This window comes from Mustela nivalis (assembly GCF_964662115.1).
Source record: "Mustela nivalis genome assembly, chromosome: 1".
NCBI lineage: Eukaryota > Metazoa > Chordata > Mammalia > Carnivora > Mustelidae > Mustela > Mustela nivalis.
Genome location: NC_139020.1, coordinates 121,119,595 through 121,147,019, shown reverse-complemented (window position 1 = coordinate 121,147,019; position 27,425 = coordinate 121,119,595). Strand labels below are relative to the sequence as shown.

At 47.4% G+C, this 27,425-nt stretch overlaps 2 protein-coding genes across 6 annotated transcripts in view; both read right to left on the bottom strand.

Moving 5' to 3' along the window:
* NMNAT3 (nicotinamide nucleotide adenylyltransferase 3) overlaps window positions 1-19,282 on the bottom strand; it is a 123,771-nt gene extending 104,489 nt beyond the window's left edge. For 2 of the 5 annotated variants that reach the window (XM_082740992.1, XM_082740990.1), the window contains exon 1: window positions 19,089-19,249. The gene's annotated coding sequence lies outside the window, so the exon portion shown is untranslated. The other 3 variants (XM_082740993.1, XM_082740991.1, XM_082740988.1) reach the window with 3 other exon arrangements.
* Window positions 1-27,425, bottom strand: part of COPB2 (COPI coat complex subunit beta 2) — a 460,843-nt gene that overhangs the window by 296,471 nt on the left and 136,947 nt on the right. The window lies entirely within an intron of this gene.

Below are 27,425 nucleotides of genomic sequence, written 5' to 3'. Positions count from 1 at the left end.
CCCTCTTCCCCCAAACAACCCCAATTCTGAATTTTTCCACCACAGATTAGTTCTGCTTGTTTTCGGACTCTAAATATAAATGGAATCATACAGTGTCTAGTGTCTACTCTCATTGGGCTTTGGCTCAGCCTCATGTCCGAGATTCACCCCGGTTGCCATGTCCCACAGAAGTTTTGTTCCTTCTTCTTGCTGAGTAGTAATCCATTCTTGGACTATAGCAGAGTTTATGTATTTTCCTACTGATTGATTCTTTTCTTAAAGGTAAAGTGATCACCTCATTGAGGTTCCTGTGTTGTGAAGTCCCTCACACTTGTATTCTGACCTTTTCCTGCCACGGCGAGAAGATCAGGTGTGCTCAGGGGTAGCCCAGGCCTGACCGATGAGAGAGGATGAAGGACAGAAATAACATATTCCATCATCTTTGTGAAAAACGTAAAACAGTAAAAAGTACAGTTCTAGAACAGAGACTCCCAGAGTGTGATGGGATGTAAGAGGGGTGCAGGCAAGAGCCTGATAACATATTTACCAGTGTGTCCCTCATCTGGCCTGTGAAACTAGTTTTCCTATGTGAAGGGGATATAGAGTTTGCTTTTTATTTCTTTTTTAAATAAAGATTTATTTATTTTAGAGAGAGGGAGAGGGAGGGGGAGAGTGCACAAGCAGGGCGAGTGGCAGAGGGAGAGAGAGAGAATCCTCAAGCAGAGTCCCAGCAGCATGTGGAGTCTGATCCCAGGACCTTGAGATCATGACCTGAGTGGAAACCAAGAGCTGGGGGCTCAACTGACTGACACCCAGGCACCCCTAAAGTTTGCTTTTTAAATGAATGTACTATCATGACAAAGCTTCATTTAAAGCAATATTACATATACAGGGAGTTACAATATGGAACAAACTATGGCCCACATATGCAGATGCCTGAAGTAGGGGAACAGTCTCAAGAACAGTGTAGCCAATCCTGGGTGCACATCTCCTGGGAGTTTTAAAAACACTCAAACCGGGGTCCCACCTCTCCCATCTAATTGGCCAAGCTGTATCCAGGCACTGGTAAGTTTAAAAAGGTCCACAGACAACATGCACGCGCAGCTGGTATGGAAAAGAATGGTTTGGAAAGCAGTAGGTCTCCAAGTGTGGTCTCTGGGCTGGCAACAGCAACATCACCAGGGCACCCAGACCTACTGAGTCAGAAACTGGGACCGGGCCCAGCAGTCTGGGGCCTCACAAGCCCTCCTGGTGGGTATGATACAGCTCAAGTTTTGAACCACAGCTCAACGGGCAGGGGGGACAAGCCCTAAAAGCAGCCCTCACCTGTGTCCCGAGAGCAATGTCTATGCCATCATGGTACTAAATCCAGCCAAGTTTTGCCAGCTCTGCCTGATGTAGCCCCCAGGAAGCCCTTCTCCTCCCCAGGACAGACTCGGTGCATGGGGTGGGAGTGGAGGGGAGGCCAGGTGGTGAGTAGCTGTTGACCAATTACCAAGGTGATGACATCCTAGGGTCCACTGTATCTTAACCTCAATTAATCCATAAGCCAGTTAATCAGCCCCCAGAAAATCCAGTGTTGACTATAATTTTATTTTCACCATGATTTTTGATTATCACTGACCTCCTTCCACTCCATTACCCTTGTTAATTGAGAATTGACTATGCAGTTAAAATGAATGTTTCCTCCACTAACAGAGCTGTACTGAATTCATCTCAAAGTCCCTCGAAGCTCAAAAAATGCGATGAGTCCACAGATGTATTGATCTGATACAATTCATTTCACCAAGAATTTATGAAATTACCACTCAGAGGTCACCTGTTAAGTGTTCGTATGTCCAAAGGCTTACAGAAAAGAAATCGAGTTTTTGTTGAAGAGTAACATTGTTGTTAGAGAGCCAGACCAGAACTTGGCCAAGATTGGCCCAGGGGTTAGAAGTGAGGTCTGTATTAAAAGATGCCTGATATAGTTCTACAGATTTGGCAAAATCCTTGGAAATACAGGGAAGATAAGGTGAGAACAGACACTCCAGGGGCTGTTCCTCTTTACCGGCTGGCTATTTCGATAAGGAAAAAATAAAAAGAAAGAGGAGGCTAACAGGAGATCCGGGAGCCTGATTATCTCTTCTAACGCTAAGTCTGAAAAATGAACTTTCGTGTAAAACCCAGAAGATTACAGAATTTGCCCAAGAAAATGTGCTAGGGAATCGGCAGTGACAATGGAATTCCTATTAAGCAGTATGTACCAGGAGGAGATGTTTGACGAAACACCACAGTCCCTTTCTGTATGATAACACAGTGAAGGAATAATGCCACTTTGAAGAAAAAATCATCCTGCCTGTGGAAGGCCAGTCGCACACCACAGGGAGTCCTTCAGTGATGGTGCATTAAAGACTTGGCTTGCTGTCTTAGTTCCTTGACTGGGGACTGACTATAAACAGCTCCACAAAAGCAACTGCGCAACTGGGAGGCCAGAACCAAGTCCCACACAGGACTTCCTCTCCAAGCCGGCTCCTCCTCTGATGACTCTCCCCAGCAGGCCCCGTCACACCTCTCCACCTCTGCCCCCCAGCTTGTCCCTACCACAGTGGTCATCCATCTGTGGGTCTCCAGAGTGTAGAGCTGTGTCTCATTCAGCTGAAGACTGAGTACATCCTAAGGGCTCTGTGAATGATTTTTATTAAAAAGCCCAACTTTTTATACAAAATTACCACATACTGAGAAGTGGAGGAAACAGCATAATGAACTGCCACACAGAGGTCCCCAAATGGTCCTTAACACATTTCCATGTTTACTTCATCTTTTTTCCCTGGAAGCACATTAAAGTACATTATAGAAACCATGACATTTCACCTCTAAAATACTTCAAAACTAAAAGAAATTTTTTAAAAATAGGGGAGTTTCTTATTTATCCATAATACCATGATCACTCCTGACAAAATTAATAATTAACAAAAATTGTCAATATCATCTAACACCAGTCCTTCTTTTCCTTCTGAGGAAAAGAAAAGATGGACGCGGACGTGGTGATCCTGAGGGACACAGCAGAGGTGAAGCCCCCCCAGAGCCCAGGAGCCCAGGAAGCAAATGCACGCCACCCCTGTTCCACCCAGGGCCTCCACCACTCCAGGAGCTGCAGGAGGGCGTGGAAGGCATTCCCTTGAGTGGGGCCTCCTTCCAGAGATCCTGGGGACCTTGTTCCCATGGGTCTCCTCATCCAAACACAGCACTCCCATGCTCTGTCCAGTCAGCCTGCGGGTGGGCCGTCTCTCTTCTCCCACTCAGTGACCAATTCTGCCCAGGAGGCTGGATCTGGAATCTACGGAACCTAGCCTGTAGTCCCAGCTCTGTCACTGACAAGCTCTTTGACCTTGAGCAAGTGGCCTAAGCATACTATGGGAAATAAGACTTGCCTCACTGAGGGCTGCCATGAAGGCGGAATGAGACGGCTGTCAGACTGTCAGAGAGCTCCTAGCACACGGCCTGGGCTGTAACAAGCTCACCCAAGTTCAGCTCCGATGTTGTGGCAGTAATTATCTTTAAGGCCATGGGGCAGCCAAAAAGGCATTAGGGTGCTGGAGTGTCTGGCCAAGAGAGACCCACATCCTGCCAGTTCTCTGAGGCAGGGCGCCACCTAACGGAAGAGGTCGTAGGCTCAGCCCTTTCCTGAGCTCCCTTTCCTCAGCTCCTGCTCCCTCAACATAGGACTGTGCTGCCAGATGACATGCAGATGAACTGGGGGTGGAAGCCTGTGGACCATCAGAGCAGAAGGGTCTCTGTCAGAGGGCCTCTGGTCACCTACCTGAGCCATCTGGGGTCTCATACTGACCTCCTAATGGCCCTGAACTTTCCCTCAGAGGCACCAACCTTGGTTCTTCAAAGACACCTGCCATCAGCTACTCCTCTTTTCTCTCTGTATTGATGACCACCACTGCCCAGACCCACCAGCCCACCAGCACCATCAACATGACTGGTTTTTGTTTGTTTGTTTTTCTTTTTAAGACTTTATTTAGTCATTTGACAGAGAAAGACACAGCGAGAGAGCGAATGCAAGCAGGGGGAGAGGGAGAAGCAGGCTCCCTCCTCAGGGAGCCCAATGCAGGACTTGATCCCAGGACCCTGGGATCAAGACCTGAGCCAAAGGCAGACGCTTAACTACTGAGCCACCCAAGTGCCTCTCGATATGACTGTTTATCAAGCATTTGCTATGTTCCGGGAGCTTCGTTGGGAAATTTTCAAACATTATCTTCCTGACCCCATGCTGCCATTTTTGGAGGCAGGCATGACTATTTGTCTTTCTGTCGCTGGTATAACAAACGACTCCAAACTTAGTGGCTTAACACAACACACACTGTATTATTTTACAGTTCCAGAGGTCAAAAGTCCAAAAGGGGTCTTGTTAATTAAAATCAACATGTCAGCAGGGCCACACTACTTTCTGGAGCTCCAGGGGAGAATTTACTTCTTACCTTTTCCAGCTGTCAGAGGCTGTCAAATGTTCCTCAAGTCATTCCCCCTTCCCTCCTCCAAGCCAGGCATGGCTGGCCCAGTCCTTCTCACACTGCATCAGTCTAACTCACTCTCCTGTCTTCCACTTTTTTTTAAATTTTATTTATGTGAGAGTGAGAGAGAGAGAGAGAGAGAGATCATGAGCAGGGGGCAGGGAGGTTAGAGGGAGAAGCAGACTCCCCGCTAAGCAGGGAGCCCAGTGCAGTTCCCAGGACCCTGGGTTCATAACCTCAGCTGAAGGCAGATGCTCAACTGACTGAGCTACCCAGGGATCCTGCCTTCTGCTTTCACTTATAAGAATGTTTGCGACTACATCAACCCTATGTGGATAATCCAAAATAATTGTAAGGTCAGTTGATTAGCAACCTTAATTTCATCTGCAACCCAAATTCTACCATGCCTTGTAACCTAACATATTCACAGGTTCCAGAGTTTTCTGGAAGGCCATTATTCTATCCATCATCACAGGTGAAGAGACTGAAGCTCAGAGAGGTAATGGGGCTTACTCAAGGTCACGCAGATAGTAAGGGATACTAGACTCAGGAGTGAGATTATGGGGACTCCAATCTAGCTCTGCTCTTTCTACTTCGCTGTGTGACCTTGGGCAAGTCATTTAACCCCTCTGGCCAGTTTCCTTAGCTATAAACTGAAAAGTCTATCTACATGCTAAGATTTCTTCTAGCAGCCATCCATGACCACCAGAGGATATTCCCCTTATAATGTACATGGATCATAAAGTTAAGGACCCCTTAAAACCCTCACATGGTCTGTCCACAATGACCAAAACTCAAGTACTGACCATGAGAGGAAGAGATGCCAGCTTGGTCATGGCATGGACATCCTTCTCTCCCCTGACTGGAATCTTCCAAGGCTGTGGTCCTAGGAACCATGGAGACATGCACTTAGGGGCACCTTACTGACTAGCACCAACCTACCCTACTATCACCCCATGCAAACCGCCAGTCAACTTGTGTTTTCCTCCCAATTCCCAGCTTAGAGGGGAATAAAGACTAAGGTTTCTTTGTACAATGAAAAGAAACAGTCAGGAAATCAAATAGCAAACATACAGGGGATGTTTACATACAGGATTGTTTGTTAAAGTTTCCCAATCCAAGGCAGAAAAAAAAGCTCCTTTTTCTTTTTGTTTTCTTTTGTTTGGTTTTGAAGATTTATTTATTTATTTGAGAGAGAGAGAGAGAGTGTGTGTGTGTGTGTGTGTGTGCACGCATGTGTCAGCACATGCACACACGTGCACATTCAAGAGCAGGGGAAGGGGCAGAGGGAAAGAGAGAATCTCAAGCAGACTTCCTGCTGAGCTTAGAGCCCAACTCAGGGCTCGATCCCAGCACACTGAGATCATGACCTGAGGCAAAATCAAGAGTCAGGAGATCAACCCAAATGCAATTTTTATTACAGAAACTTTCAAACATACACAGAAGTAGAGAGATTGGCACAATAAATCTTTTCTTGACTCCTGGACATCACCTCCAATTCAGGTATTCTTTACAAGCTGAAATTAGAATTCTGAATCATCATCTGCAGCAGGCAGCTCCACGCACTAGTCCTGTATCCCTCTGTTATGAAAGCTGCTCTACCCCTCCTCCTTATGATTCTGGACAATCAATCGGGATGTTCAGAAAAGTAACTTCCTGGCAAAGTGACTAGTACAGAAGACAAATGGACAAATCAGAGCCCATCTGCAATATGGACACCGGAGAAAAGAGTGACTTCTTCTGAAATCAGGAGCTATAACCTCCACAAAAACCTGGAGTTGCCATCATCCCTACCTTAGAGAATGAAGCCAACACAGTAGTAGAAGAGTTGAAAGAGAGAGAGAGAGTATGGGGCGCCCAGATGACTCAATCAGTTAAGCATGTGACTCTTAGTTTTGGTTCAGGTTGTAATCTCAGGGCTTGAGCTCTATGTCAGGCTCTACGCTCAGCGAGGAGTCTGCTTAAAACTCTGTCTCCCGGGGCACCTGGGTGGCTCAGTGGGTTGAGCCTCTGCCTTCGGCTAGGGTCATGGTCCCAGGGTCCTGGGATTGAGCCCCGCATCCGGCTCTCTGCTACGTGGGAAGCCTGTTTCCTCCTCTCTCTCTGCCTGCCTCTCTGCCTACTTGTGATCTCTCTCTGTCAAATAAATAAATAAAATTTAAACACACACACACACACACACACCACTCTGTCTCCCTGAGACAGAGGAGGACAGAGGACAGAAGAGAGAAGAGACAGAGTTCCCACCCCCTGCTCATAGTCTCTCTCTCTCTCTCTCAAATAAATAAAGAAATCTTTAAAAAAGAGAGAGAGAAAGAGAGGGTGAGATTCTTAGTGCCATCAACAGAGCATCTGGATCCAGCTGTGCCTAATACCCTGAAACTTTTCTATTATACCATATTCCCAGTGTTGCTCAACCTGGTTTGAATGAAGTTTCTATGCCTGACAACAGAAAAAATCCTGAGCATACATCATCCCAGAGAGCTTTCTTGAAAGCAACAAGCACAACTGTCAATCTTTCTTGTGGAAGCTCAAGGCTGGCCCTCTTAATTAAAAAAAACAAAACAAAACAAAAAAAACCAATGTGTATTCCTCAAGGAATACATTTCCTAACAGACACAGAAAAAGTATGTGACTTTAGAATATTTCCTCAATAAAGGAAGAATTTTATTTTGCTTGATTTTTGGGGGACAGCAACCCATCGACGCTGTCTTAGTACTGTACAGCTACCACCCACACCTTCCCCTAAAGACCTCTGATGTTGCTACTTTTGGATAAGACAAGCTGTCAGAGAGCAGTTCTGGGCTGACCAGGGGCACTGCACAAAAACTGGGCACACAAGACCAGGCAGGACAGGGTAGGACCCAATTCCAGTTTTGGTGACAGGCTGAAGTGGCAACTCAAATTAGGAGATGTGGCCACAAATGAAATCAGAGGAAGGGGAACCCGGGGCACCCAGAAACCTATCCTCAGTCAGCTCTGCCTGCTCCTCTTTTCTCCTCCCTCCTCAGTACAGTCCTCCTCCCTTCGCTGTGGACACGGAGCTCCCTGTGCTCCAATGCCACAGTCCATGACCTCTGGGTCGCCCCATGGTCCAGTGAGAGGAAGCAGGGGAAATGCCATGATGGGCTGAGAGGTGAGGTATATGGGAAGAGGGGGCCTGTACTTGGCTACAGCTCTTGAGGAGGGCTTCCAGTGTCTTCTCTCCCATGAAAGACAGCATATAAACATATTCACTGCAGTAGGGTTGGCAACAGCCTGCTGCCCACCCAGAGAGAACTAATGAAGTAATGAAGAGAGGGGCTGAGACAGAGGAGAGGGGAGAGGGGGTGAGAGAGAAGAAGGAGAGAGAGAAGAAAGAGAGGGGGGAAAGAGAGGGAGGGGAGAGGGAGGGGAGAGAGAGGAAGGGGGGAGGAGGGGGAGAGACGGGGGGTGGGTGGGGTGGGGGGTGGGTAAAGGGAGAGGAGGAGGAAAGAGAGAGGAGGTGGAGAGAGAGAGAGACAGGAACGGGGAGAAGAGAGAGAGGAAGGGGGTAGAGGGAGAGAGATGGGGGGGGAGGGAAGGAGAGAGAACAAGAGGACCCTCCAGTACTGATAAGGAAATCTCTCCCAGATATATTGTTAAGCAAAAGGAAAAAAAAGAAAAAGCAAAGCACAGAACAGAAATATAAAAATACCTGTAAACTCTGAAAGAATGTAAAGAAACCTAACAGTGGTTATCTATGAGGCATGATGAGAAAGAACATTTTCACAGTATACGTTTATACTTACTTTTTCTTAACTTCCCAATCATGTAAATATGTCAGCTCCCCAAAAGAAAATTTTTTTTGAATTTTACTTTTTTTTCAGCGTTCCAAAATTCACTGTTTATGCACCACACCCAGTGCTCCTTGTAATCTGTGCCCTCCTTAATACCCACCACCATGCTCACCGCCCCCCCTACCTCCCTCCCTCCAAAACCCTCAGTTTGTTTCTCAGAGTCCACAGTCTCTCATGGTTTATCTCCCCCTCCAAATTTTTTTAAAACAAAACAGAAAGCTGGGACTTTCCAGGTAGTTCTCAAAGGACTAGTTAGGCATATGTGAGGACTATGACTGTATTTGCTTTCCAGCATAGACACAATGTGACAGTTTCCATCCAGAGGTGGGCCTATGTTCCATCCCCTGAAGCTGGGCAGGATGGTAAACAGGAGATTTCTGAGGTTGGCCCCTGAGGACACCTACTCTTAGAACCCAGGCTGCGTGACAGTGTGTCCTGGCCATGAGGTCTTAAGACGGCTCCAGCCCCTGGCTACCATTTAACTGTCACTGAACGAGGGACGCGGGGTGAGACTTGCCGAGCTGAGTCCAGTCAACCCCTGGAACTCTGAAAGATGCTCAGTAAATGACTGCTTTCTTTTAAGCCCTGAAGATTTGAGGAGTAGCTCTTAGTTTGTGCCCTTGCCTTACACTTCATTTTCCAAGATGGTATTTTCCTGACAAACTTCCAACAGTTTACCTCTGACCCCCAAGGAGGTAGCAGAAACAACCTGAGAGGGGCACATAGTTGGCTGGCCGCATGAGAACAGGAATCCTCTAGAACAAGTAAAAGATGTTGACCCTGCGTGCCTATGGGAACCACAAGAGGTCCCATTCAGCAGGCTACCAGATACAAAGGTCTGGCAGAGAGGGGGTGTATGGAGATGGGGATGCAGGGGGCATCTATGTAAAAGTGAGAGTTAAAAACCAGGGTCATGGATGAAATCATCCAGGAGGAGTGTACAAGCAAGAGGAGGCCAAGGGAAGAACTCCTGGGCGCCCCCCCCCCCCCATCAAATGCCAGCAGAGGAAAGGCAGCAGGGAGAGAAATCAAAGCAGCAGCAATCAGGCAGGAAGGAGGAAAATCCAAGAAAGAAGGGTTCAAGAGCAGAGCATGGTCAGAGCCATCCCAGGTTGTAGAGAAGAAACATGCAAGGAAGGCCCAGGAGATTTGGCAATATGGAGGTCACTGGTAACCTACAGCAAAGTAGCCCTCCTAAAGTGGGAGAGGAAGAAGTTAACATTTCAATGCACAGAACACCAAACAGCAAATAATCTGGAGCTCTCTGCTTTATCTTCTGAGAAACACTAAAGGAAAAAGGGAAGAAAGGAAAAACATCAAATGCACGTGGTGGAAGAGAAAAAGGACAGGAGACAAACACTGACAGATGGAATAACCACCATCTGCATGCAGAGACATGAATATAAAGGCACAAGGTGAGCCAACCAACTGCCTCCTCTTGCATTCATTTTTTTTTTTTTTTTTTTTTTTGGTAGAGAGGCTAGGAAAGATTCCTTTGCTAACAGTTCACAGCAATGGCGAGGATGAGTAAAAAGATGTGCAAGGCAAGGAGAACACTCCGGCTCTGCCCAGTGAGCCAGTCCTGACAAGTGCCACGGCTGCAGGGGCGCCTCGCCGAGGGGGAAGCAGGAGGTCAGACCAGAGTAATGTCTGCCACACAGGACGTGGGGACGGGGCATTCACACCAGCAACTCACCATCTCATTCTTTGCAGAATAATGCATGCGGAACCGCGGCTGGAAGGAAAATGGCCACATTTCTCTAAAACACTGGGATCTTGAATCTTTTCTACACAAATTCTAAAAAGCCCATAACTCAAAGGGTTTAGCCACTCAACTCTACTGGGCTCATTACATGAGCAATTTTACATCATGTCCTGGAGGAAGGCCCTCATTTATGGTGACAAACATACTGATAGACTTGGTAATAATAAGTACACAGAAAATGTTTCTAGAATCTGCATTACCCTCCCCCAGATTTCTGCCCCTATTCCTCCTTCATGCATAGAAAACAAAACTGAGACCCACAAAACTATAGAGTGAATTAAGTTGAAATGTCAACACACCCATTTGGTGCGCCTCAACTGTGAATAGGTATTTTGATGAAGAGCTTAGTAAATCTTTAATTGGAGATGGAGTGTTTCTACATAAAGGCGATGACTAGAAAACATTTATCAGAGAGCCTAAAGCCATAACTATAGAAATGTTCTCCCATCCTTTGGTATTAGTGTCAGTACGGTGAATACTGTATTAATATTAAAACATGGCACTGGAGATATAATCGTGGGTTGACAAATGAGTTTAAATGTTATCTCCCAATGAGTTTTTCTTTTAACATCATCTTAATGTACTTGAGAAATAACAGAAAAAAGTCAAGGTACATCAGAGGTGGAAACATTGCTATGATAAAGATCAATCTCACTACACACTCAGGCCCTCTTCCAGAGTGGTGGGTCTCAAACTGCACAGCTGTGAACACAGCTGTGAACACTGTCCTGCTGCTTAGGTCACATATTAATACTCTATCCCAGTTAAGGGAAAATGTGGCAGTATTTTTCTTAAAGATGTCAGTTTTTCAGAAACTTCTGGGGTTGGTTACTATTTAACGCAGTCTTCAATTTAATATAAAAGGGTCTCTGATTCAGCACATAATTGTGAATTTGGTTATTTTCAGTTTAGCACATTGATAATGTTCATGGTGCTTGGGGAAGAATGTCACAGCGGACGCTGTCAGTGCTGTGCCGGGAGCATTCAGGCCTCACTGTTTTTGTTGTTGTTGTTAATTTGCTCTTTTAAGATTTTACTCATTTATTTGAGAGAGAGAGCACGTGCCCATGAGCCGCAAGGCGGGGCAGAAGGACAAGGAGACTCCCTGGCTGAGTGCAGAGCTTGAGCACAGGGTCTTGGGGTCATGACCTGAGCTGAAGGCAGATAACTTAACCGACTGAGACACCCAAGCACCCCTAGGCCTCACAATTTCAAGGCAAGCCAGCTTGACTTCCACATGCTCGGCAGTCTCCCTTAGCCCTGATGCTTCACCGGGGAAATGGAAGCTACCAGAAAGCCCAGAGAATTAACTCCATGTAAAAAGCAATGCTCAACCAGTGATGGACAGCAATGGTGGCTGTATATTCAGCCCCTACTCCCCATGAGAGGCTAACTCTGGGATAGGTGCTCTACACTGGCTGCCAGAGTTTAAGCTCTCGTGGTCCACACTGCTGCCCTGCTCAAACGATGTGCTTGTCTGGCTTGTTTTCCTATTTTCTGCTAGGGCTTCATGGAATCTCCTCCCAGGTAAATCACCAGACTCAAACTCTTGTCTCAAATAAAAACCCCTGTTATGATGTCCCAGTGTATGAGAACTGCTGCCTTAGGACACATCACTGGTCATGCACTAGGTCCTTGCCAGTGCCAGGTAGAGAGGACACATGGGTTTAGGGCCAACCCAGGGACAGCTGGTATTAAGAATACAAAACCCAGTCCCAGAGGTACTGGAGGACAGAGGCCTGAGCAGGACAGCAGGGCTGCCCCAGACAACTACTGACTTAGGAAGTGTGTGTGTGTGTGTGTGTGTGTGTGTGTGTTGAGGGCAGAGGATGCTGAAGCTTTACCAACAAGGGTCTCAAAGACTGTAAACCCAAATCCCCTGTCCCCACAGTCGCAGTGAGGCAGATGGATGAGGGAGGCTCGAGGAAGGGCATAAGGGCAGAAGCTGCAAGGCAGGGAGGAGCTGTAGACTTTTCCACCTGATTGACCCCCCAGCCCCACCCACGCCGCCCCCTGGTGTCTGATTCTCTGAGCCAGAATGAGCACATCTGCTGGCCACTCAGCTTGTGGACGCAGAGCATGTCCTTTGCCCAGAGACACGGAGGCAGGGAGCCAACCCCAGCGTTAGAAATTATTGATTGACAAATTTAATCAGGAGAAGGCCATAAATGTAGTGCCCTTAAACCTGCCAACAACGTAAAGGTCATTATTTAACTTGGCTTGTTTTAGGATTTTTTTTTTTAAACGGAGAGTCAAAATACAATATAGAAAGTTAGAAATGTGAAAAAAAAGTTATCCCTAGTTTCCCCATTCTGGAGAAATTCTTGTTCCCTTTGAGTCATCTCTTGCAGACTATTTTCCTGAATCCGTACTTAATAGAGTAGCATTCTGTTTGCTGAGCATGTAATGACTTCCCAAGCTACTAATCTCCATAGTTTTAAGTACTGCATAATATTCCATCAACCTAATTTTCTGGAGCTTGACTATAGTCTATGTTACATATTCAGGTCACTTGTAAGTTTTCACCATTATAAATAATGATGTATCTTTATACAGTGGCTTTTTTCACTTTTCAAATTATTTTTTTAAGACAGAATCCCAGAAGCCAACAGATTGGTAGCATTCCAGGGACCCCTGAAAACGGCAGCCTTCCCACTTGTATCGTCCGCAGTCCTCTGATGACTCATAAAATATAAAGTGGGTACAACACTGGCCTCCGTCTTCTCACACACACACACACACACACACACACACAGACAAGACTGATCAACAGCATTATAAAAATTGCATAGAAGAGGACCAGATGGGAGAAATAAAAAGCAAGGCAGTCTTTGATACTAACCATAGGGTCTGTGCAATAAACACCTATTTCTGATCTTTCAAAATGAAAGTGGCTAATAATTTCAAGTTAGACTCCTCCACACTAATTCATGTAACAGGCATTCTGCCCTAATGACCACCTGCTCAGAGAGAGACTTCTAGCCTTTGAAAGCCTGCTCCTTACCCGGCCTGCTGTTACTCCCTTCCTGACACTGCCTTTCATGCTCTTCCACAGGCCAGTTACTGGGCCCAAACCTGCGTTAGTCCCCTCACTTGTTTTCATCATTCTTTTCACTCCTCAATGGCAAAAGGCTTTCCAGCGAGCACACTGGCTGACAGCAGAGTTGCTGATGGCTGCCGCAAGGATGGAATTAGGTCGAACTGCACTGGTCAGCGCTGCTCCACACTCCGTCCTCTGTCAAACACTGACCGGGGGAAGGACCAGAATCAAGGCACTAAACCCTTTGTGTGTGCCTTCAACAATGTTCACTCTGCTGCTGCAAGTCACTGGGGAGAGTTGGAACTGCCTTGACAGTTCCCTCACATAGGAGGAAGCCAGGGAGGAGGGAAAGATGGGTGGGGTGGGGGGGGAGCAGGAAGATTGGTTCTAATTTAAAACCATCTTAGGAGGTCGGGTGACTGATGGACGCATTTACTCCCCAGAACCTTTTTTCTTAAGTACCTACCACTTAACGTGTACTTCCAAGGGGAGTGAGTACCATTATCATGCGTCAGCCTTATGGGAGGGAGATTTCCAGAGCCCCTTCTTTCCTCCATTGGCTCAGGGCCACATGGTGACAATCACCTGAGAGCTGTGCCCTGAGAACCCAGCAGTCACACCCAACCCACCGAAATTGGCCTTCTCAATTTCTGCCCAGCAATGCTACTCTCCTTCCTTTGCTTCGGGGAAGATGGTAGCTCATCTCTTGTAATAGGGTCCACATTTGAGACTGGCGGGGGCGGGGGGGGGGGGCGAAGACATATTTTGTCATCCGCTCTGGCCAAATAAAATAACTCTCTGGCAATATTCAGTCCTGAAGACAGAATGGTTCCTGGAGCTGTTTGGCTCGTGTCTTATTTAAAACCCGTCTTTCTGTGTTATTTTCTTCTAGCTCTCATTGGAACTGCATGTGCTTGAAGGCAGGCATGGGGTCCCCCGGAGGACTGTGCTGGGACAGTGGGCTCTGTAGGAGTCCGGGCCCTGTGGGCTAGCCCTGCCATAGGTGCCAGCAGCCAGGTAGCCCCACCCTCCTGGACGAGAGCAGCCAGCTTGCACTCCTTTCCTCCCAGATGGCAGGTCCCTAACTCCAATGTGAGAAAATCTATGCTGGAACCTCACTCAGCCTGTGTGCACAGGGCTATCAGAGAAAGAGAAAACATGCTTTCAGACGGAGCCAGTCACTCAGAAGGAAGCAAGCACCAGAGCCCACCCCCTAGATTTACCCTCAGTGACCAGACAGACATCTATTGGCTGCCACTACCCGGCACATGTGTGAGGCTGAGGATGGGAGCATCCAATGAGACAACTTCCAAAGAGGGCTCTGCAAACTTCAAAGGGTTAAGTAAACTGAACATTAGCATTCCTCTCCCCATTCCGAGGCTAAAGCACAACAACGTTTTAAAGTACGCATTCTTATAAGATGACCTTGGCAGTATAAACCACAGTTTACCAGAATTTATAGAAAAATGCCATCCACCGGTCTTCAAAGGTATATAAATAAATGAGTATGAGCCTCAACCAACATTTATGGACACACTTTACACAGATACTGAATAGATTTCTGCAACCATCCCACCTTTTCACATTCTCATGGCATGCCAGGCTCTCCTTCCTGACAGTTAATACCCGACAGTTCATACCATGACAGCATGTGTGCTCATGTGCTTAACTCCGCCTTTCTTAATAACCTGTCTCATGATGCCTTTGGGCCCCCTGAGGGCTGAGACGGAGTTGCTTTGACTCAGCCTTCTAATCCCCACGACCCTGCCTGAAGAATTTATAAGAGAAAGAAAGGAAAGGGAGATAGGCAGGGAGGGAGGAAGGACAAGGAGCCAGGCCCGGTGCTGGGGACCAGGAACGCTCAGTCCAAAAACTGTGGAAGTTCTCACAGCCCCGCGAAGGGCAAGTCGGGGTCAGCTGGAGAAGGGCGTGCCTGGCAGCAGTGGCCACTGGGACTGTGGGAAGGCAAAACCAATTCAGAAAAGCTTCCCTGCAATAGGGCTGTGTCTCCGCAGCTGCTCCAGGAACTCCGGCTTTAGGGGCAGTTCTGGTCAGGGGCAGCGATGGCAGAGAGGCATGGAGATGCAGATCAGACCTACGAGGGAAAGGAGGCCAGCCCCAGAGATGGAACTCCTAGGGAGATAGAAGAGACAGCCCTCACTTCCAGAAGATGCCACTTTCACCCAAAACCCCATCACGAAGAAGCTTAGATTTGCCCAGACTCATACTAGTAATAGAACGAATGCCCTTCTATTCCTGATTCCCAGATTGGGGCTGTGGGTCTGTGTGTAGGTGAGGGAGACAACAATGAGGGGGCCGTCAGCCCCCCGTGGCTGGTTAAACACCACTATGCCCAAGTGTGAGGCTGAACCAGTGGGGTAGCAGCCGCCATCCTGTGGCCTGCCCTGCAAGATGGGATCCGTCTGTCTTCACCAGGGAACCGTGATAAACGAGCAAAGACAGACACTGGTCAGGACCAGCCACTTTATTTAAGAGCTTCGACAGCCCAAAGTGGTTTTACATAGAGGCACGGAAGATTTATCTCGATGATAAAATACCTGAACTTGAAAGGCACATAAATTATCATTTTGCAGGGTTTTTCCCTTTTAAGATTTCGCATAGTCAAGTGCTTTAAGTAATGAATGAAATGCACATAAAGTTGACTTAATTTCACAAGAGTTGTCTGGTTCCTGTCTCCAGAGAGTCTTTGCTTCCAGAAGGGGCTGAGTTCAGAAGCAACGCCACCCCTCTGTGTCTTCGGCCTTCTGTTTCCACATCACAGCGGAGATCATTTGGAGGGCTGATAAATACGGTAATAATAACAGCAACTATTATACTGCTGAGCACTCACCCCACCGGGAGTCTGAGCACCAGAACAGCACCTCCTACGAGGAGCATTCCCACCGTAATACTCCTCACAGCCCTGGGAGTTCACACTACTGAGAGAGGGCTTCATCCCTTCCCTTTCCACCTCAAGCTTCCTAATTAACTTCTTCTCCCCAGCACATCTCTTAAGTAGGCAAGAGACCCTGCAGGAAAGCATCCCTGGTGGGAACTGAAAACTACCCCCTCAAACCAGAACAGCTTCCCTGAGCCAGCAAGGCCCCCAGGGCTGACCCTAAGGCCCCAATCGACCTGACCTTCACAGCCCAGCTTCCTATACTCACTGACCTTTGTCCCACCTTTTCCTTACATAAGCCTGGAAGTCGTTTTGGCACTTTGTCCACAACCTTTAAGATGTCAGTCTGCTGGCTCCCTGGTCCTAACCTCACTGAAATAAATTCCTTTCCTGTTTCACCACCACTGGTCCCTCTGCCTTTGGGTTTTGCCAGCAGTGAGGGCCGAACCTGTCTGTTTGGGATTCCCCCCGCCTCCAGAGCCAGGTACTCCTGTATCCCTGCACTCCAGCTACCAATGATTTCCAGATTCCAAATGCAAAAACTGGGCCTTTGAGAGTTTCTATAATGCATGTGAGGTCACACAAGTAATTCTGTCAGACTCCAAACCTGCAGGGATCACCACAACGCTGCAACATACATGAAAACACTTGGCCAGGAGCAAGTACTTGAAAACACCTGCTTTTCTGCCCATATTCATACTCCTTTCTTTTAATCAGCACACTTTAACACAGAAAAGTCTGCTTGTGGGTTTGTAAGCATCCATTCATCCAGGCACCATTCTTCTGGCCCCCATACTTTGCTGGATGCAGGATTAACCAGACTGCATTCCCCAGCACCCACACCAGCCTCAGGAAATCACCATACCCCTCTGAAGGTTGGAGGCAGCACCTGGCAGGGGCAGCCCCTCACAGGAGACCCACACGGAGCTGTGGGTTAGAGGCAGAACGTGAACAAGACAACTTTAGCTAGATCTTTTTCACCTTAGTCCTCACCCCCTCCCTTACCCCTTAGCTTTTGCTTCTAAGGCCAGTCTTCAAGACCTCCAACTCCTGTGGCTCCCGGAGGCCTTTTATCATGCAGAACATTCCTCTCTCTAGTGCCTGCAGAAGCTTCCCAGTAAAACCAGTGCCACAGATAACCCAGCTCCTCAGCTAATCACCCAGCACAGACCCTCAAAGCCACCCCCTCACACCCACCTCCCCCGCCTGGTTTCACCAACTTTTACCCAAAATAAAGAATAAGAACAACAGCATCAGCAGTAGCAACTTCCTACATGTTAGGCATTGATGTATTTTAGATGCACTAACTCATTAAATCCTGTAATAATCCTCTGACCTAGGCACTATTATTACTCCTATTTTAGTTCTTTAGGAGAAGAGGGAAAGAGTACTTCTTCAGGGCCAACTATATGCCAGGCACTGGGAAGCGTGCACAGAGGATAAGTGACCTGCCCAGGGTCCATCACAGAGCTGGGAAGTAAGGAATAAAAATCTGGACCCAGGTCTGCAACAGCCTGGCCTACAGTCTCCCCCACCCACCCCCTGCCCTTCTCCATGGCAGGCACCGCCACGGTCTGCAAGGGAGAACAGAGTGGCTGCACAAAGACAGCCCTCTCTCCCTCTTTCTCCACACCCTTCTGTTAACATCTGTCCTGTTTTTATTACCACTACCCACAAACAGTGCCAGTCTCCTCTCTCAACTGTGTTCGCCCACTCTCTGAGCCTCCCAGACAGTTTTCATGCAGCAAATCCTAAAGCTTACAGCAACCGTGTAAACAAAGCCAAAGGAAATTTCAAGCCAATAAAATACACCAAGAGGCTGACAGGTGATCCCTGAAGTGCCAAACCGCCTCTTAAATCCCTGGGATTTCAAGATCTGGAGGTCCTTAGCTAGGGACCAGAGGGTTACTGCCTCTGGGGAGCGTTTTCCCCAGCTGTTGGGGATGATGCCACCAATGAAAGTGAGCAAGTAACTGATGGAGAGGGAACCTTAACGTTTTGGAGCCTTAGGAAACTGGCTGTAACAGGTGAGGCTTTGTGGGAAATGAGCACCTCAGGAGGGTGAGGCGGAGTAGGAGGGCACTCCAGTAACACCAGAGAGTCAGAAGCCCACAGGCCGAAACCCCTGAGTCAGATTTCTCTCTGATCTCTCAGGGCCAGTCAGAAGTGCTACTTAAGTGTTTCCAGTACCCCATTTTAGAGAACCGGCGGTTGGAGACATCCTACTCACAAGGTAAGAGGACTCCAGGTGGGAAGTGAGTTTGCGCAGAGGCAGGCACTCTCTTTAGAGCCCAGATCAACGTCCTCCTCCAACCAGAAACCTGTTTTCACCTATATCTCACTGGCTGACCCCGGAACACCGCTAAGTCCTGTAAATTCAACACCTCAATCTTCAATGGGAAGGCGCGTTCCTATTTTAGGGAGCGGAAAGTTCGGGAACTGGCTCCCCCCCCCCCCCCCGAGCTCTCTGCAGCCAGGCACCACAGTCCTTCCTTTCCTCAAACAAGCCACCTTCTCTCCTAACAAAATGTGTTTGCTCTGTTGTCCTCCACTCTGGAACGGTGGGGCTCAGGCTGAAGTTGGCGCTCCCGTATCCTTCAGAGATGGCGGCCGCCGGTTAAACGCTCGCCCCGCGCCCGCACGCTCTTTCCGCAGTTCTACCGTTTACACTGTGTCTGTAGATGATCTCCCCGCTGTGGGTCTTTCCCTCTAGACTGTGAGCTCCAGCGTGGCGAGCACCACGTGAGCTCGCCCACCTCCGTATGCCCAGCACTTGGCCGAGTGGTAGGCACTTGGTGGCACGCGATGCGTATGTGGGGACACGTCTTTGTATCTGCAAGCTGCCAGAGTGGGCCAAGGTGGGTTCCGAACTCCTGTGTGCCGGCCTCGGATCGGAGCCGAAGGCATACTGGGGCTTAGGCTGACCCCGCTACGGGGAGAGCAGGAGGCGCAAGAGCCTGCAGGGGAGGCGTTCCGGCGTCCATCCTACCCAGGCCAGCTGCCGGGCTCCGCACCCCGCTGCCACCTGTAGTCCCCAGGTCTGGGCCGGCGCCCGCGAGGCTGAGGGCGGGCTGGAGGCGCTTACCTGCGCGTCCGGGCTCCGCAGAGGCTCTCTTTCGGTGAGCCTCGGGGGACTGCGAGGGACTGGGGAATCCGCCGCACCGAACCCGGGCTCCAGGACCGCGCAGGACGGCGCCTGCTCCGGCGGAGGAAGGCCCTCTGCGGCCGGACCGTCCCGGGACAAGGCCGCCCCGCCCCCACGCGCTGAGCGGGGCGGGCCCTACGGTGAACTTGACCCCGCGCTCCCCGGGAGGCCCGCTGTGGGCGGAGCCAGAGGAAAACTCCGCTCTGCACCCCGCCCCCTCTCTGGGGACGGTCCCTAAGGGCGACCCGGCCCTGTGCTCCGCCTTTTCGAAGCCCCGCCTGCCTTCCCACCCTAGAACCCCACCTCTGCTCTCACCCACTGGTTTTTTTGTGTGGTGTGCCTCTTGGCTTGTAATTTTCCTGTTTTGTATTCCGTTTTATTTCTTGTTTTTATTTCTCTACTTTAAAAGATAGAATTAAAAGATATATCAAAGTAATACATGAACACTGTTTACAAAATAAAGTTATCTAAATGTTCTTACAATGAGAGCAACAAGCCCTTCTCCCTTGCTCCTCTTTGTATCAGTTCCTCCGTTTAGTTCTTCTGGTGGTCACCCCCTTGTCGCTAAAAAAAATAAGCTTACATAGCGATTTCTTGATTTATCTATTGACTTTCTGCCATGTTAGATGAGAATTTACTCTCTTTCTGTGCCCCTGCTTCCCTTCTCTTGACAAATTTACACCTCTATTCTTAAGCCCTGCCCTGGTGAGCTCTGAGACCTCGAGGCTTCAGTAGAGGAAGGTTTTCTGGGGCCTGCAGCTAATACAATTGTGGGGGCAGGGAGAAAGGAAGGCTATGTTAGAAGGGCCTACGGAATTAAAGCTTGCAAATGAACATTTATTTGGGATGAGCAAAATCCTAAGACCTGCGGAATTCAGGTCTCTATCCCTTGATGATGAGGGAACAGAAAGCAAGCTGAGGACAAAGCAGAAGGGGACACCCTGCAATCAGAAGGGGACACCCTGCAACCACCCCCCACCCTCCGCTTCTAAGTGGGACCTCTAAGTGACATTCTTTTGGGAAGCTCCCAGCTATCTTAATGTTAATGCCTTGCCAGAGGGGAAAAAACACCTTATCTTGATAATAGCCAGGTGTCCAGTATCCTGAGGTATTTTTTAACAAATGAAAATCCTTTGAAACCTCCCTTTTCCTTACTTCCCCCAACTCCCCAGTCTTAACTCCACACCTCAAGACCCCTATACAGCAGCTCTTTTGGCCCACAGTTCCTGTTCCCACGCTTTAATAAAACCACATTTTTTGCACCAAAGACATTTCAAAAATTCTTTCTTGGTCATTGTCTCCAGACCTCAGCCCTCCAAACCTCACCTATACTCCAAAACCCCCATCACTGAGACCTTCTTAGATAATTTACTTCTTGAATTTGCTTCTCCAGTGTGACTGGTCTTCCTCTGCCCATGCAGAATCCTCCATAACTCTGAACCCTCTCAGGGGTCATGGGGTAAAGGTCAAGATTCATCTGTTTCTGCCAATAGGATTTCTTAATGGTGTGAACTAGAGGTGGGGGGGTGGGGAGAGGCACCAAGGATTATATCAAGGTTGTCTGATTGCTGCACAGATTCTCCAAGCATCAGTGACAAGTTCTTAACCTTAGTAGGAAGAGTGTTTTATAAACTGGCTCTGGGCCTCTGTCCTGTCATCAGATCCTTACAGTGCTTTCACGAGATCAGCTGGAGCTGCTCGCTGTCCCCACTTTAGGAGGGCTAGTACTGATGATCCCTCTTGTATCAGTGCACACAGCTAGCCCCCAGTAAGTGCCCAGGTGAAAAGGCTTGGTCTCCCCCTTCATTCAGATGTAAGAAATGGTGTCCCCACCATGCCTGACACACCTTCTCTCTTCAGAGCTCAGCTTCCCCTTCCTCTGCTCTGCCTTTCTTCTCTTCTGTTCACTCTCCTCTTTCCCCTGCCCAGCTGCTGAGGGTAGAGGACTTGGGAGTAACTCCAACTGAGGGTGTGAAATGTGGCTCTACAAGGTGACCTTGGGCAAAGCCACTTTACCGATTTGAGCCTATTTCCTTCTTTGAAATTGGAGGTAACAATCTCTAACATATTTAGTTTTAGGGGAGGATTAAATGGCTTAATAGCCACATATGCAGGATTTTTTTATTTTTAAAAACTTTGTTTCCCTAAATCACAAATTTTACATATTAAAATTAAACTTATTGAATATGAAAATTAGCTGCTCTTCTCTTTTTTATTGCATCTGGATTTTGTGTCACACTTAGAAAGGCCATTCATTCCCAATATAAGATTTTTTTTTTAATTCAAGTATAATTACCTTTGGATGTTCTCTTATTTGTAACTCAGTTTGTCTCCTAGCAGAGTAGAGGGAGGCTCATGGGAAAGGTTAGGACCTTCTTTTTATTTTTTATTTTTTTAAGATTTTATTAATTTATTTGACAGAGAGAAAGATCACAAGTAGGCGGAGAGTCAGGCAGAGAGAGAGAGAGAGAGAGAAGCAGGCTCCCGCTGAGCAGAGAGCCCGATGCGGGGCTGGATCCCAGGACCCTGAGATCATGACCTGAGCCGAAGGCAGCGGCTTAATCCACTGAGCCACCCAGGTGCCCCAGGACCTTCTAAGAATCTGTGTAGCATGATGGTAGCATAGATCGGATTATAATTAAAGACTAAATCAAGGTGCCTGGCTGGCTCAGTTGGTGGAGTGTGTGACTCTTGATCTTGGGGTCTTGAATTTGAGCTCTAGTTGGGTATAGAGATTATTTAAAAAAAAAAAAATCTAGGGCTAAGTCATGCTGAGTCAGTCTTGACCCTGGACACAAAGAGCAAGAGGGACACTGGACAGTGACTTCCCCATACAAGGGACTCTTTTCCTCCGGCAGAGAAGACTAAGTCTCCTCCAGACTAAGTCTGTCTTCTGGGAACAAAACGGTGTCCCCTAGTGGTAGGAGGTAAAAACCTCACACAATAGCCATGCTTACTCTAACCTAAGTAGGGGAGGAGCTGAACTCTTGAGAGGGTCTGGAGAGATATTTAGCTCCTAATATTTTAGAAGGGGAATACATACCTAGATGAGAGTCAAGTCCTTTCCTTGAGGGCATGAAAGACTACTGAATTATTGGTTTATTATTGGTAAATTATTATTTATTTGGTAAGCTTCATTTCTCCCGAATCCTATGATCATGATGGCTCAGGAAGGAGGAGGATTTCACAGAGGGTATCTCAGTTTGGATCCCTTGCAAGCAGATCCTGAGATGAAGATTCAAGGATGAGCCTCAGAATTATTCTACCAAGTAAAGGCTATAGGTGGGAGGTCTCTAAAGGGGGAAAAAAAAAAACCGGAACGGACAGATTATCTCATTTTTGAACATTTTTCAAATTATTTCTAGGCATTAAAAAATGTGGTCGTCCAGTGTGATCAAGTTGTAACGCTGCCTTCATTTTCCTCCTATCAGCTAACAACAGTGTTACGACAAAGTTTTAGTAGGAGCATTTGGGGCAGTAATCAATGTGCCAATGGCTGAGAGTCAGTTTCTCAGGCCCAGAAGTGTGTTCTGAGGACATTCTGGAAAACCCGCTCTCACACAGATTGTGATGGGACTTCAGCTGGGTCAGCTTCTGCATCTGGATGAGCCCATAATTTTGACTTCTGAGCTCTCATGAGAAAGGGAACGTTTTGGCTGAATAAAAGTAACATGTAAAAAAAAAAAAGAGAGAGAGAGAGAGACTGGTGGACTTTCAAAATGGCCAATGAGGGCAAACTTTTCACTGTAAGTACTTCAGAAGATGGGTGTTTTCTCACAAGCAGTGAGCAAATAATTTGCCAATGCCAAGTCTTTCTTATCCAGCCTCTCAAGCAGGCTTCCACAAGAAAGCTGTCACTTTGTCAAACCTGGCTTCATCAGCCATAATTGCTATTGAACTAAAGTGATCCTTTTAAAACATGAAACAGTGCCCAATTTGCCCCTGGCTCAAAAGTCCTCTGAGGCTTCCACCACAATCAGGGTCAAATTCCAGGTTCTTCTCAAAGGCCTCCAAGAGTCTCGTGAGATCTGCCCTGACAAACTCTGCCTGACATTGTCTTCCGACAATGACCACTGGGCATTCCTCGCCTCCGGTCTCCTTGGTTTGCTGTTGTCCCTTGGACACACTGGGTCTGTTTGCATCACAGAGTTACTGCACTCCTGTTCTCATTGATTAAAATGCTACACTCCCCTGACTGGTTAGGGAACTTGCCCAATTCATCAACTTTCTAATAGACCACTAACTGAAAAACAAACACTCTCATACTGTCCCATACATAGTGCTTATTGTCTGTCATGGGAATAGATTTTTAGTTATTATTTGTGTAATAAATAAGTATAAAGTCCTAAAAGGGCTAACTCTTCATATATTTTGTTCCCTGATATATTCCCACACTTGGAACAAACAGTGCCTGATGCCCAATAGGTACTTAATACATATTTGTTGAATGAATCAATCAATTGAATTGAGAGAACAAAAAATATAAACAAAATCAGTAAATATATAGTTCAAAAATATTCTAGAATGTGCACTTTCCACAACTCCAGATAGGATTCATCTCAGAGAATTGCTGGAGCAGAGTGAGAAAAACAAAATAAAATGAAGTGGTTGAGATGCATTATTCAATCAGAGTCATAATTACAGGTGAGTATTGGAGTGAGGACCTTTGCTATTTTGTCTTTGACCCCATGTCTGTGTTAAATATTTAAGAAAAGGCTAGCTTGAAAGGCTACATACTCATTTAAAATTAGTAAGAAGGATAAAGAAGGAAAAATGTTCCCCAGTTTTAATAATTCAGAACGGTGTTCTGTGGCTTCTGTTGGCATTTGAGGGCCCAAGATGGTAACTGCTTACCTGAAGATAGAGGCCTTGATCAAATATTTAAGATCTCACTTATTTTCATTTTCTGCATATTTTTTTTATTCCTGTGTCCCACTTCTTTTTACCCATTCTGCAGCTGCACAACTCACACACTAAAGCTAATAGAAATGTTTCATGGATTATTAAATGTGGCTAAGCAATGAGCTTTTGCTAGAACATAAGGCCAAACTGGGGCCACTTTGCAGTTCTAACAAACTAATTTTTCCTGGAAGGTGCAGACTATGAATGTCCAGAGGCCTCTCCTCTGTGTTCCAAAGTTTCTTAAGGCAGATGCTTGTCTGCTGCAAAGAGATTTTGAGGTGGAAAACAAAGACTCCCTAAAAACAGATTTTTGTAAGTGGTGCAGGTAAGCAGTCTTAGAATCAAGTTGAAGTCATAGAATAATAAGTGAACCCTTGAAATTATGGTGAGAGAAAACTAAATGGTACCAATTCAGCAATTAAACATAGTATTCTAGTGCCACCGGCAGTGGAGTGGGTTTTGGTTAGTGTCTGCCTAGGCTTAATTACCTAAAGAATGTTCCAGCACCAGCACCCCAACACTGTAAATTATCTTTCCTAATGGAGCTTTTATATTCTGCCACTGTAGCTAACGCTCTGATTCAGCCTTTGATGTCTGTCTGGGCCCACTTGGTACAAAGAAGACCTCTGAAGGAGGTCAAAGTCATATAGTAGGTTGTTCACAATGGAAAGCACTTTAGGAACAACCCATCATTTCTCCATGAGGAGAGAGTACCCAAAGGGGTGAGGAGATTTTCTCGCGGTCCCACACAGCTGGTCAGAGATGGGGCTAGAGTGTCAGTTAGGACTTTTTGTTGTTGTTCTAAGCTTATTGGGAAGGTTGGCACTTCGGAACACACAGGAAGGTTGAAGACCCAGGCTTAGAAAGGGACAGGAAGAAAGCAGCTCTGAGAAGCTTGAAAGTGAAAACTGTAGGAATTATCTCTGAGCAGAAATCACTGGGCTAGTCAGAATGCCACTGCAGGGATGGGGATTAAATTCTGGCCACTTGATGGGTGGCTCAAAGTCCTGGGAGAGAACACCTGATGGGCCACAGTGAGGGTGTGGTCCTCTAGCTGTCCTGGGGAAGGTGTCTGCGAACCCCTTGGACTCTGGATATTGAGAGGAGGCGCCTGACTTTACTCTCTCACTAAGACTCTCATAGTGGAGAAAGGCAAATCCCCAGAAAGAACCCTGAAGGTGCTTTTAGGAGGAATTCAGGGATGCCAGGAGCCAGGATACAGTGAAACCCCAGATGTAGTTTAGAGCAGTAAGCTCCTATGTGGCTAGAGATGGTCACGAGAAGCAAACAGAAGTCTGCTTGGGATTAACAGGAAGGAAGATTTTGCCTTCCAAACATAGGAGCTCCTCCTCCCTTTCTTTTTTCCTTCTTCAGTCTCGGAATGTGGATATGTGCCTGGAGGCCAAGCATCCATCTTGAGTCTATGAGGTGACAAGCCTGAATTCCAAAGTTACTTGCTAAGGATGGCTGGGTGGATACATAGAAGGAGTCTCATATATTAAATACACCACAGAGTTGCTGTACCTGCTCTGAATGGCCTACCTACAGACTTTTTACGTTGTAAGAAATTAAAAACTGGGGAGCCTGGGTGGCTCAGTCAGTTAAGCGGCTGCCTTTGGCTCAGGTCATGATCTCAGTATCGAACCCCAGTATCGAACCCCAGTCACGAGGGGCTCCCTGCTCTACAGAGAGTCTGCTTCTCCCTCTCCCTCCGCCCCTCTCCCCGTTTGTACTCCCCAGTACACACACACATTCTCTCTCTCAAATGAATAAGTAAAATCTCAAAAAGAAAAAAAAGGAAAGAAAGAAAATTAAAAACCAGGCCACTATACCTGGGTATCAGTAACACGCACACTTGCATAGTCTGATAAAGCAAATTGGTCTTAGAACTCTCATCTCTCGATTCCCTGTGCAGCACCATTCCTTTTCTGCCTTCAAGGACAGGATTCCAGCCTTCAAGGAGCTTATGGCTGAAGCGAGGTTAAATAATATTCTTAAGCAAGTGAAGAGTAAGAACGTGTGATGTATAATACATTCTGAGCAGTAAGGAACAGATGACAATGGTAAAGACATTGTCTAAGGCCAGCCCTGCTGCCCAGGCCCTCACTCCATCCTCCCTCCCTGGGCTCTGACAGGACTACCTTTCTCTTCAGCATCTTTTCCTGTGCCTCTCCTCTGTTCCTTCCTCTTAGCTTAAAAGGAGACTCAAGTCTTTCCCATCACCAACGGCCTCTCTAAGAGCCAATCTCTTGCCTTCTCTTCTTATCCAAACTTCTCAGAGGAGAAAATCTGTCCACACCTCCACTCTTCCCATTAAATCCTCAGTCCAGAGCATCTGGTTCTTGTCCCTGCCTCCACACTGAAACTGCTCTGCGGATCGCTAACTCTTGTGGGTAAATCTTCATCCTCATTTGACTGGCCCCGTGTGCTGCCTTCAATAACACTGGCTACTGCCTTTGTCGCCACTTCCCCTCCCTGGGCTCTGTGACCTTACTTTCTCCTGGTTTTCTTCTTACCTCTTGGGAGTGTGCATACTATCTTGCAGGTCCTACCAATCAAGGCATCAGAGCACACCCTAGTTAATGGGAGGACACTGTATCTCCCTTTCCCTAGAAACTGAATCATGAGCAGAGAAACTCGTACTAAAAGTGGAGGCCTTCTTCCATTTTCATGGAGGTGCTCTTGTGGAATTGTCGAAGAGCTCCTGCCACCCCGGGTCCCAGAGCTGCCAAGTTCCTGTCTACCCCCTGCCTGGTTCTTCGGCTCCTCTGTGGCCCATCCACCAATCTTTTCTTTTATGTTAGCCAGAGTTTGTTTGGGTTGCTGGTATCCTAAGAGGCCTGAGTGATACTTCAGCCTCTGCTCAGATCTTTAAACACAGTGTGCAGAGCAGACCATTGCCTGGTTTGTATCTGGTCCTCAGAAAGCTCACTCTTCAAGGCTCAAATCAGATATCCCTCCTCCTCCATGCAGCGTCTTCCTGATCCATGTCTTTGTAGTCAAACCATGTTGCTCTCCATACGTTGCTGCCTGGCAAGGCCTTGATCTCCAATGGCCCCTTCATAGTCAACTGCGATGCTCACAGTCAGGGCAGCTTGTCCAGGGCCAGTCTGCCCTGTTCTATGTCCTGGCCCTGCTCACTAACCTAGTGTCTCCTAAACGGTGTTGACCCCTCTCAGGTGAGAGCTTTACAGATGATAGGACTCCTTATCAGGACTCCTTATCAGGATCATCATACGGTTCGCTCTTAACGTGGGTCTATCATCTGAGAAGGAGCTGGCAAGAAACACTCAGGCTACAGATGAAAAGATCTTGTTCATTATCTCCCCCCTTGCACATTCCTCCTGCCCTTCCACGCCTGTTTGGTTTTCCACG